Below are 11530 nucleotides of genomic sequence, written 5' to 3' on the forward strand. Positions count from 1 at the left end.
ATGATAGCAGCACTGGTGTCACAGTTAAGGCTCTGGTATAGAGCTGTAATAGTGCAGTAATGTAGAACTGCTCTGCTGAATCACCATTGCTCGTCACCTGAATGGTCTCTGATTGATGGGCAAATATTCCTGCAGCAATGCACGATGTTACTCTAGTGTGTCAGACTTTGTAATGGTGCTCCTGAGGTGTGTGCATGAAGCAGTAATCTCCAGCAGAGGAGTGAATTGGCTGGGTCAGAGCAGCAGCACCTTAACCCATTCCACCTGGAGCTGCTAATGCTCTTATATCAATGACCTCCATAAACATCAGAGCATGTAGTAACCAGCTTTGTTCACCATAAGCCTGAATCAGTGTCCAAAGGGAGAACTAGCAAAAATTCAGTAGTATGCTAGATTTACTTCTGAGTATGGTTGTAGAGCTCACTCACCAAACAGGGATGCATTCAAGCTCCTCAGCATGTTCTCTTCTCAGATAACCCTGTGGGTTTCTGATAACAGTCAAGGATTCATACACTGCACACAAAAGAAAAGACACTGAAAACATGCATGGTCTTCTCACACTGCTCATGCTGTACTGCTGCCAGGAAGAGCAGTGAATTCTCCAGGCTCAGACACAGAGAAGATAGGGGTCCTAAAAATAGACAATGTCAACATATGGCCAGACAACACCCTTTGTCCAAGACACTGTGGAGACCAGTGCCAACTACCCATGCCATTCTTTTACATGGGTTTTCCAGCCCATGATGGCATGTTCTCCATTTCAGAGGATTTGATGTACATCATTTTTACCTTCATTCCAAGAGAAAAACAGACTGAAAGATATTGAAGACCAAAAATTACTGTTTGTAGCATAAACCAATCTCTTAAGTTACAGATATACTGCAACTCACACCCCTCACAAGTTGCTGGGGTATAAGGCAAAAAGCCTTGCATTCACAGAGAGGAAAAGCTTTTAGACAAACTTAATGAAAGAGGAAAATAGAGTGTGAACTGGAAAGAATGGAGAAGAGCTTAAAAGGAGGACATACCTATTTCAACATTTCTTTGTGGTTGCTCATCTTCCTATGTTGAATTAACTTGCTATTTTTTTGAGGAGTCTGGCTGTCCAGGAATCTCTCTACACATCTCCCAACTTCTCTTCATTTTACCCTTCCTCACTTCAGAAGATCTGTGCTTATAGAAATTCTCCATATGCAGGAGAAAAAGATCATAAAACTAACTCAGCAGCCTTTTGATGAGTTTTCAGAGCTGTAGACCACAGGAAACCTTCCTCTATGAGCCTATGTGCCAGCAATGGACTCTAGTTTACAATGAGATAAGAAATGCTGCCCCTCTACTCATACAGAGATAAAAGAAACTACTGGAATGCTTGGCAGTAAACTTGGGTTAACTTCAGAACATTTTTATTACTCTTTGTTAATGGTCTCCCTAAATCCTACACAATGGCAACCAGATAGTTATACACTCTCAGTTCATAAATTGGCTCTACATGTTAAATAGATCATAACAATACGGGGTAAATTCACATGTGTCATATTAGGGACACATTCAGGAATTTAAGTATTAGAGCTATTCTTTTCAATAAAATAGCAAACAACACCAAGGGAATGTCTGCTAAAATGACTGCAAAGGTTGACTTAGTATATATTTCTTTATTGTTAATAAGTTACCAAAACCAAAGTATTATTCTAAAATCTACTATCACTGGCTTTTTTTCAGTCCTTGGAAAAAGTGATAGCTAAAACATATCCTGTGCTGATTATTTATGGCACGTTCAATTTATTATTGAACTACTGTTCTCTAATTTGTGACTGGCATGCCCTGAGGCAGCCAAGCCAGTGGGAGGTAATCCTCAAAAGATTTAGCATAGATAAATCCAGAAACCTATGGGTATTGAACCTTCTAAAATTTTCTTTTTTGCTCTTCCAACTGTAGTCCAACTTCTCACCGCTGTACGATCTTCCCTTATTCCTCGTCATCCCTTCCTGCTTGTCAGTCACAACAGCACCTCTGTCTCCCTAAATTTCACCCGCCTCTCAGCCTTTGGAGGGATAATCATTCAGGTAACAACAGCAAGCATTTTTGAAACATCTTGCCATAACTCAAATGATTTTGAATGAGTGGGCTAGGCATTTCTCTTGTCACTGTAACCCAATACTGAAGCTGGTGACACTATAAATGGGACTGTGTTCCATTTGTATGGTCAGCACCTCAATTGCATTTAATATAAAATGAGCACACTAGAAGTGAATCACAGCACCTGCTGTTCAAATGGGAAACCTGCCTCATATTTTCTTCTGTGGAAGGTGTAGGAGATATCTCAAAGTGATGTGCAAGAATAATGTCAATTATTCAAATAAAGACAATGTTTGTCCATGGCATCGCTCATCTGTAGGCCAACCAAGAAATTCAAGTCCCTCCAGTGTAAGCACTTTAACAATCCTTAAAGTAAGTGGATAAGCTCCGTCCCCTATGTGTTTAACTGAAAGAGGCAAGTGCCTTTGAAGGTTTCTAAAAGGAAATCCTGTCTGCCAAACTGAATTGCCTGGGGGCTTTCACAGGGACACCCTTCATTGATTAGATAGAGAACATTGGTACTACCTTTGGTAGCTGCTTCGTAAGTATTTAATATTCAAGACAGCTTAAGTGCCTTGGCTGTTCAGACTGGATGCCACCGTCAGAATCTCATTCATCTTTTCATAGTAGCAGCTAGGCATGCACTTGTGTTTCTTTCCTCTTTTCTCCCCCACACATCTTCTCTCCAAAGCTTTTTTGTTTATTTAAAATGTCAGAAACAGTAAGCAGGATCTTTCCATACTCTGAGTCACACTGCAGCAATTCTCTGCACAAAAATGGATATGCTTTTGCTAAAACCACACACATTTAGCTTTTTGCTCACCATGACACTGGCCTGGTCATATGTGTCTGTTATCACATATCTTCCCATGGATGTGCACAGTGCCCTGGTTCTTGGGAGGAGGTTTCACCAGGCAGCTGAGTGACCTTCCCATATACACCTTCTAAAGTGGTGGTCATGTTTCTCCACCTCCTGCCAGGCCACAGGCTCCCACCACTTCCCTTGCATCAGCTCTGCGTTGAGTGGGCTGCCCACTTGGTGGGTTCAATCAGCTCACTAAACCGGCAGCAAAATCAGCTTCCCACTGTGTTGGTGAGCTCATCCAGCACACCAAGGGATCCTTCAAGGCTGGACTGGGCACAAGGGAGGAGATAGAAACACACAGCAGGAGACAGAGGATGTGAGGCTTGAAAATCTCTCTCTATGGCAGGGAGCTATTCTACCAGCTTAGCTGTGTCAAGCAACTGCACCCTCACAATAAAACTTCTTTAACAAAATGGAAGATATCAGACAAACGAGTAGACATTCCAGTGGGAAGAGAGGCGTAATTACAGTAAATCTCAGAAAAAATAATGATTTTTAAATTTCCAGATGTAACATACACAAACCCCCCATATCACAGAGTATCCATGTGTTGACACACAGTGAGATTTGGGATTTCTGTTAGTTTATTTCATGTTTCTGGAGCTACCATCTCAGCTTCCTCAGTAACCATGAGGATTAGATCAAAAAAAAAAAAAAAAAAAAGAAAAAAAAAAGAAAAAAAGGCAGAAAGGAGAGATCTAAGCTTCTCACATAATATCTTGACTCTAACACTTGAAGCTTCAAAAAGGAGGCTAAATATCACGAGATTACTGATAAAAGTCAGGAGAGTTGGCAGTTCTACAGACATTTATGGGCTTGGTAACACATTTTTCTCTTTTTAAGTAGAAACAGACAAAACAATACGCATGGTACAATAATGAACATCTTGGCACACTGCAATTACAATACTGGAGCAGACAACTATTCTGTTTTTATGGATGCTTTTGAGAAAAACAATCCCAATTTCCAGCTCCCTGTTACATTTATTCTCCAAAACTCATGTGCCAAAGGTTTCCCCATTTTCTCTGTATGCTTTCCAAAAGGACTCCACCTCCTGGGAAGCACCACAAAAATACAGCTGCTGTAGAGCAGCTCCTCTCCTTGCTAAGATGGATTAGAGTCACATCACAGAGAGAACTGGCAGCATGAAGTGCCATAATTACACCCAGAGAGCATCAGGAGTGATTTTATTATTTTTTTAGAACAGAAGACTGTTGAGTTTCGGTGTGTAGCTTTCATTTAGAAACTCCCTGAAATATTCTATAGAGTATTCTGACCCAATCTATGAAATAGTTCCAATTTCCACAGTACAGTGCCATATCTAGCAAGCTTCCAGAATATGATTGTAGTAGTGTCATACTAGTTTGTGGCAAAATTGGTGATAAAAATAACTTTTGTTTGGTATTCCAGCAATATTACCAACTTTGCAGGATCTCTAAAATTTACAAAGTAGAATTATAGTCAATGGTAGTTATAATTTGTGCCATGAAATAACTCAAAGGAAAAATTTAAGAAAATCATGAAGAACTCTTGAGCGAAAAGGTCAACCATTACAAAAATGTTTCCCTGTAACCAAATCACTAGTGATGGTTAAGGCTTGGAAAGCTCAGAGCTCCAGGTTTAATAAGGCACACATAGTAACAAACTACCAAACTCTTTAAGCAGATTCTGACAGTGGAAATGTAATTTCTGGGAAATTACTGATACCAAAACTGTCGTCTGCAGTACATAAAACAAAGGAAAAATCAAATATTACTTTTCTCAAAGAGAAACTGAAGACACCAAAAAAATAGAAAGGAATTAAATTCACTGGTTTAAATTATTTTCTAAGAAGGAGTAAGAGATGCTAGAGCAAGGATCTAATGAGATTGAGAAAAGGGTTACCTTGATGTAGCTAAAATATGCTAAAATAATTCAGCTAGGGTAAGAAGTGTCTGGTTTGGCAATTCATATATTACTGTCTTGTGTTCTGAGGTAGAACTGGTGAAGGCTGTAAGAATCTTTGCATTTTAGTGTCCTCTAAATGTGCACGCACTAACTGACAACAACAATAAGAGCTGCTACCCTCTAATCACACTGAAATGGTGAAGGTAGTGAAAGATGGATGAGAATTACTGATGGAACAAGAATAATGGAAGATGAAAAAAAAAGGGAGGGCGGAGGGAATTCATGGCTTCAGCCATGAAGGCAGAGCAATGATTTAGGTGTTAAAAGGAGAAGTAGAAGCCTTGCTGCTACTACCAGGGCACAGCAAAAGGAACCACTTCCTTCCCCTCATGCTTTACATACAGGTAATGGACATGTATGTATGGACAACATCTACAGGTAACAGAGAAAGCTATGTAACTGAGTGGAATATTCACTGTATCAATGGGATATTCACTTTGTACATACCCTCCTGTCCACATTAGTGCCTGTGTTGGAGGTGTTAGGAAAATTATGAAAAAGACGACCACGAGGTGATGTATATCATGTAGCTCTCTTGTAAGCAGTGCTATTCAATATCTTCTAACTTAATATCTTCAAATCTCCCAACACAGCAGTTAAAATTTCAACAGGCATTCGGAAAACACACTTTTGATCCCATTATCAGTACGGATAGGATTACAATGAGGGTGGTAGTGGTGGAAAAAACTGGGGAGAAAGCTGGTATCAGCAGCAGGAGTGGCCACTAATTGGATTCTTTCTGTGTCACCACAGAGTTGTCACGGGACTCTGTTGAACTCTGCCTCTCTCGAGGCACTCAGAGGCTTTCTCAATTGTTATCACATCAGTCTGTCTTCCCACTCAAACACAAATCCCCCAAAGCCCTTTTTAAAGCTAAGAAAATCATGAAACCCATGACTCCCATGACATCTGTGACAAGTGTCCAGCCTTGCTTGGATAAGAATAAGTCCTGCCATTACACAACACTCAAATTGCTGATACTGCATGAACAAACGTAAAACATAGAGAGCAGTATGTAAGTCAAACACTACGAGATAATAAACTGCAAACTGTCAAAATAGCATGCAATGAAGTGATCTAGTCAGAACAGAATTTGCAAATCTTTCAGAATAATTTTTTCCATAGCGGTTTAACTTCCACTGAGTGTGGGTTTCATAATTTATTCCACATTGGGAAGCATTGTCCCCAGCATCACAACATTTTTAATAGTCTACTTTTATCAGTTCTTGACTGGAATGAGAGCTGTTATAAAAATTTTCACATTGATACTTGCCAACTCTAGGACAACTCTGGTTTCTTATATGGATTCTTTCCCCAATAATCTTTTGATCTAGCCTACTTTTTTAAAGTGTATTTACATGGCATTTGGAAATTTACCAATTTTTTAAAAAAACATGAATTACACCAATCATAATTAATTCTTTTTCCTCTGAAACTGAGTCAAAGACCAATGAAAGGCCAAGAAGACATACCAAGCAGCAGGAATTGAAGTTGCATATTATGATGGAACAAGCTCACCCACCTCGATTATAAAGTGCTAAGAAGAGGAAGCTCCTGACAAGCAATAAACTGACACATAATTAAGACAATTCAGGGCAGAACATACTCTGGCTGGAAAACAATTTCTTGGGCTCCATATCAGTGCTCAGATCAGTGAGGAAAAAAAATGTGACACTTTGAAAACAACTCTATGAAGGCAATCAGTGTGTCTGACCCAGTCTTCTCTACTTGAGGGAGGGCAAATATGAGAGCAGAAGAAACCCACCAAATTCCATGCAGTGCAGATTCTCTCACATCACAAACACAGTAGATAGTACAGACATGCCTGGTATGTTCAGCATTCCATATCAAGCAAAGATGAATTAGCCACAACAAAAATGTATTACAGCTTTCATGCAGCAGTTTATGGATCTTTCTATACCTCCGGAATTTTTTACCTTGAGCATATCACAGACCTACCAAGGTTGTGCTGGTCTCAGATCTTTCCCTCAGATTATTTTTATCTCACTGTGAGGAACATCTTTGTGAGTTTTGAACACTTTTACAGCTGCTAGGATGCTAATGGGAACTTCATGTGTGTACTCAGCACAAGTGCTCTCAGGAAAAAAAAATACAATGTCAAAGGAAGGTATGTAGAAGTCACCATAAATATGTCTTTGAATGTTTACCATCTGGAACTGTAGATTACATTTTGACAAGAAGCTGGACTGCCCTGTGGGCATTGTCTTTTAAACAGCCCCATCATTATAGAGGAAGGGAAAACATGATTTTCTGTTCCTCAGTAAGATTTTCTGGCAGTGCTAGACAAACCTGATTTTTTTCTAATAAATCAATAGCAAGATGGGCATATGTATTTAGCTATGCAGTTTCTTAAAAATATATTTTCTTACAGATCATCTGATCAGTGATCTGACAATACCCATGGAGAGGGCCATGTTTCAATTAGGCTGTGACAACAGCTTGTACATCTTACAATGTTATATATCAATGCACCTTATCTTTGCTAGAGGACTAAACTTTTTTGTGCTGAAGCTGGCGCACTGGGCTTCACACAGTACACAGCAGGAAGAGTGCAGAGGAGAAGTCCAATATAAAAGGCATACAGTGCTTTAACATAGGATCAGAGTGGGGTTTTTTTGTTTGTTTTGTTTTGTTTTTCATTATTTAAGCTTGTAAAAGTTTCCATCGCTCTTTACAGTGAGAAAGAGTGGACTGAGAGAAAAATCAAAATGGCCCAATTTATTCACATAAGTCTTGGTCTGGTCATGCAGTCTTATTAGGGATTTAGCTAATTCTCTGTTTAAAATTACTGTGGGTCAGTTATGAGGACACATTCTTGTTGAAGAGTGTTTGAAAATACATACTGAGAACAACCTGTAAAGGGGCCAAATAGCCTGCTCAAAAAGAAAAAAAAAAGTTAACAAAAAGTTGCTTTGAGGCAAAAATGTATGTGCAACTTGAAACATGATTTTACGGGCATTGTTACACAGCTGAATGCCAAAATCACAAAGTCTCAGCCATAAATCCTCTTGCTCAACCTACTAAACAGACCTTATTTCCAAGCAGATAATATACAGTATTATTTATAGCATATCTCACCTGTAAGTGGTGAGGACAGTGTTAGATTTCTTTCACAAGTAGGAGACCAATAATTCATAAGCACCACAGGTATGTGAGAGTTAGTGTGAAGATCTGGTGTAGTGTGAAAGAAATAAATCATTTTGTTACTCTACACAAGATATATATACAGTAAAATGATTTATTAAAAAAGAACATATATCCTGCCCTCTAGTTTCCCCATCTAGATAATTTAAGAGCAAAACCATGAGAATATCTTAATTTTCTAATATCCTAACATATTCTAAGTAGTGATAACGTTTCTGACTTCCTAGCTAATTTGCTGGGCTCCCCTGCTCCAGATATCAATGAACTTAGTAGTCAAATTAAATGAAAACGATAACAGAGAGCCTGCCATAACTAATTTCTAATTACATTTCTGCCCCTCTTCCTTCTCGAACATAAAATTTTCCTCACATTTAATTAACACTTAGATCGCTTGTTTAGAATCTATAAATATAGCGAGACTTTAATGATCCATTATAGAGATGCTACTTAGTTTTCAATGACTTGTAAAACTTTCACAAACAGATCTGCAAATGAATTACATCCATCTGCTCTGCTGCAGCTGCAGGAGCAGCATTACTTTGCATGCTGCCTTCTCCTACATTTTGGACTTTCTCTTAACTTTAAGCCCATATGTAAGCCAAACCATCCCTATGCCGATCATCGGAAGCCCAGCCAGGTTTCTATAAAGGCCTCTTCAAACTTTACAGACGTCCCAAATGTACTTTCAAAACAGCCGGGTTTGCCTCACAGCTGAGTCACAGACCGGCTACACGCCGCCCGAGCATCTTCGGCGAAATCGAAGAAATACTCTGCGGCGATTTCTTCCCCTCCCCCGCCCGAGCAAGCAGTTTGCAAAAGTCTATTTAAATACGGAAGCATTTATACCCCCCAGAAACAGCAACAAGCATTATATCACTGCCACTTCTGCCTTCCCGGGGCTTTCAGCAAGTGTGTGCGAGCGAGGAGAGAGCAGTGCGGGCGAGCGAGGGCGGGAGAGCGGGCACATGAAGTGGGAAGACACCCTGCTCCAGAAGAGATTTTCTAATCTGCACCTCTAAACGCGTGACTTTAACTGCATTAAGAGTGTCAGCTCTGTGAAGACAGCCACGCATCAGGCTATGGTCGCTGTTATCTGTCAGCCATACAATAGCAGCATTGATAAGGCAGCAGCAACTGGCTTTGACAAGTGTGCTGTGCTAGCATTCCTCTGAAAACCGTGAAGGAAAAAGAAAGAGAAAGAGAGACAGAGAAGCGTGAGGTACCTTTTACTTTACCTGAGCAAACTGTGAGGGGTTGTTTTTCCCTCTGAGCTGCTGGGAACGATTCCGCCCTCGTCTCCCCCAAAGCTAGGTAGTTCTTCTTTCGCTTGCGGCTCGCACTTGGGGAAGACCACACAGCTCCGGCGAGGCTGCCTCTCTCCCCTAATCCCCACTCGAGTGTGATGACACACACTAACCCCAACCATCTGTTGAAACACGTCCTCAAGCACTCAGCACAGTGGTGTGTCAAGACGGGCTGCCCAATCCAATCGCTGGGGCTGGGTGGCTCTTAAGGAGCTGGAGGCAGAGACAAGGGCAGAAACTATAGGGCTGAGAACTCCTTAGCAAAGTAACCTGAGATTTTGAGAAAGGGCTGCTATTGAAAAAAAGAGCAGAAGGGGGAGGTACTAGCGGGAAGGTAGAGGGAGTGGATTAATCTGGTGGCCAGTTGTGTTACTTCTCACAACTCCTAGTATTCCCAAGGGACCACTGGGACACCCCCCTCCCCGCCCGCCCCCGTGGTGATGCACAGAAGCACAAGAGCAACACTAAAATCTTTTTTTATGGCAGGTCTATTGAGGGCAATCTCCTCTGGGAGACGCTTTTCTGAAGGAGATAAAAGATGCTGCTTGAGATCCTGATAAAGTGCTAATGTGGGAGTCGTTTGCACTGCAATGTGAAATTTGCATCTCGAAATCCCAACGCCCCACCATGCCCTGATTACACCGTGGCTGCTTCCAGTCTTCCCGAGGGGAAAGGCAGAAGAAAAAGAGCGGGGAGAGGGGGTAATCCAAAGGGCAAATATTTTTACTTTTACCTTAATATCTGCAAGCCCTTACCACAACCCTGCTGCCTGCTCTTCCCCAGACTCAAGTGCAAATAAATGCGCCCCTAGGCATGCCAAGCGGCACGCTCACAGCCTGCACAGTAGCTGCTGCAGCCCCTGCGCGCCCGCGGGGCTGCTGTGACAGCTCCGGCCGCCGCGCGCCGGCTCCGCACCCCGGCTCCGCGCCGGCGGCTCCGCGCCGGGCTGCCCGCGGCCCCTTCCCGGCAGCCCCCCGAGAAACGCTGCCGCCAGCCCGCTGCTTTCCCCGCTTCCTCCACCGCCGCTCCGCCCCCCTCCGCCTCCGCACTTTCTTGCGGGACGGAGCCAAAAAGTTTAAGGACTCGCGGTCCCTCCCCGCCGGGGCTCGGCAGGCGCGCATCCCCCGGCCCCCGGGGCTGGGCGCTCTGGACAGGCAGCTCTGGGTTGTATCTTAGTCTATTCCTCAGTTTCCCCCTGCTACAAAGCAAGGATTATCACACCTTCCTCCCTTTCAGGGACACTGCCAGGAAAAATACACTAATTTACAGAAGATGTCCAGGAAGGGTAGATAAGCGACACAGAAAAGCTGCTAAGTGCCAGAGAAACGGTTCTTTCCTTTCTCCTCCCTGAAATAGGATAGTTTGGAAGAAAGACTTAAAAACGCAAGGATTTTTACCTCATTAACAAGTGCCTGACTTGACACTTGCATTAAATCTACATTTCACTTTATGACAGATGTTGTATTTTCTTTGAACCGAAAAGGAGGAATGTCGTTTTGACACTAAAAGTTACTCTGAAAGTGTTAACATGCAGCTTGAAGAAAGGTTTGCAATTCTGAAAAGACACGCTCTATCCAGCTGTATGAAAGCCATATGAAAGCCTTGAAACATTGATTTAGCTTGCTTGTTCTTTAATACCTTGCACAAGGCTATTTCAGAATCACTAGTGGCAAACTGAACACTTAACAAAACATGAGATTGCAGAGCTGTGATTTGTGCACGTCAGAGCTGACCTGTAGGAGGAAAAAGAAAAAAAGGAAGAAACATTATAGTCATGATTACATTGGCTCAAATTGTTCTCAAAGGTGATTTTATGGTGTCTGTTTCAGCATGTTAAGCTGAAACTGCTTTAACAGTTTGTTCACTAATACACTACTTCCTAATCTGCTAATTCCTGATAAATAAGCAGCTAAACAATATTTTTGACAGCAGTAGGTGGTGAAGTAGAGATGCAACTACTATCCCTGCGGCATAAGATTCTTAACATTGCCAATTATTGCTTCAAGGCAAGGATTGGGTTTGACTGTGCCTTATTCTAGCAGACTGTGTTCTATAAACAGAGCAGACAACCTCACACTTTTGGAAAACCCTGGAGACATTATGAAAACAGTTTGCATTCTCTTTTCACCATTATTGCATTACTTTTTACCATTTTTGTATTAGTAACTCTTGA

General features: G+C 41.6%; 1 protein-coding gene across 7 annotated transcripts in view; it reads right to left on the reverse strand.

Annotated features, from left to right (window-relative positions):
- SULF1 (sulfatase 1) overlaps positions 1 to 11016 on the reverse strand; it is a 125271-nt gene extending 114255 nt beyond the window's left edge. For 5 of the 7 annotated variants that reach the window (XM_062570300.1, XM_062570298.1, XM_062570296.1 and 2 more), the window contains exons 1-2: positions 10996 to 11016; positions 9289 to 9570 (exon numbers count right to left, since the gene is read on the reverse strand). The gene's annotated coding sequence lies outside the window, so the exon portion shown is untranslated. Of the gene's footprint in view, positions 1 to 428; positions 514 to 9288; positions 9592 to 10995 lie in introns of those variants that run through there. The other 2 variants (XM_062570295.1, XM_062570301.1) reach the window with 2 other exon arrangements.
- Positions 11017 to 11530: the final 514 nt, after the last annotated feature.

The sequence above is a fragment of the Rhea pennata genome, chromosome 2 (genome assembly GCF_028389875.1).
Source record: "Rhea pennata isolate bPtePen1 chromosome 2, bPtePen1.pri, whole genome shotgun sequence".
NCBI classification, from domain to species: Eukaryota; Metazoa; Chordata; class Aves; order Rheiformes; family Rheidae; genus Rhea; species Rhea pennata.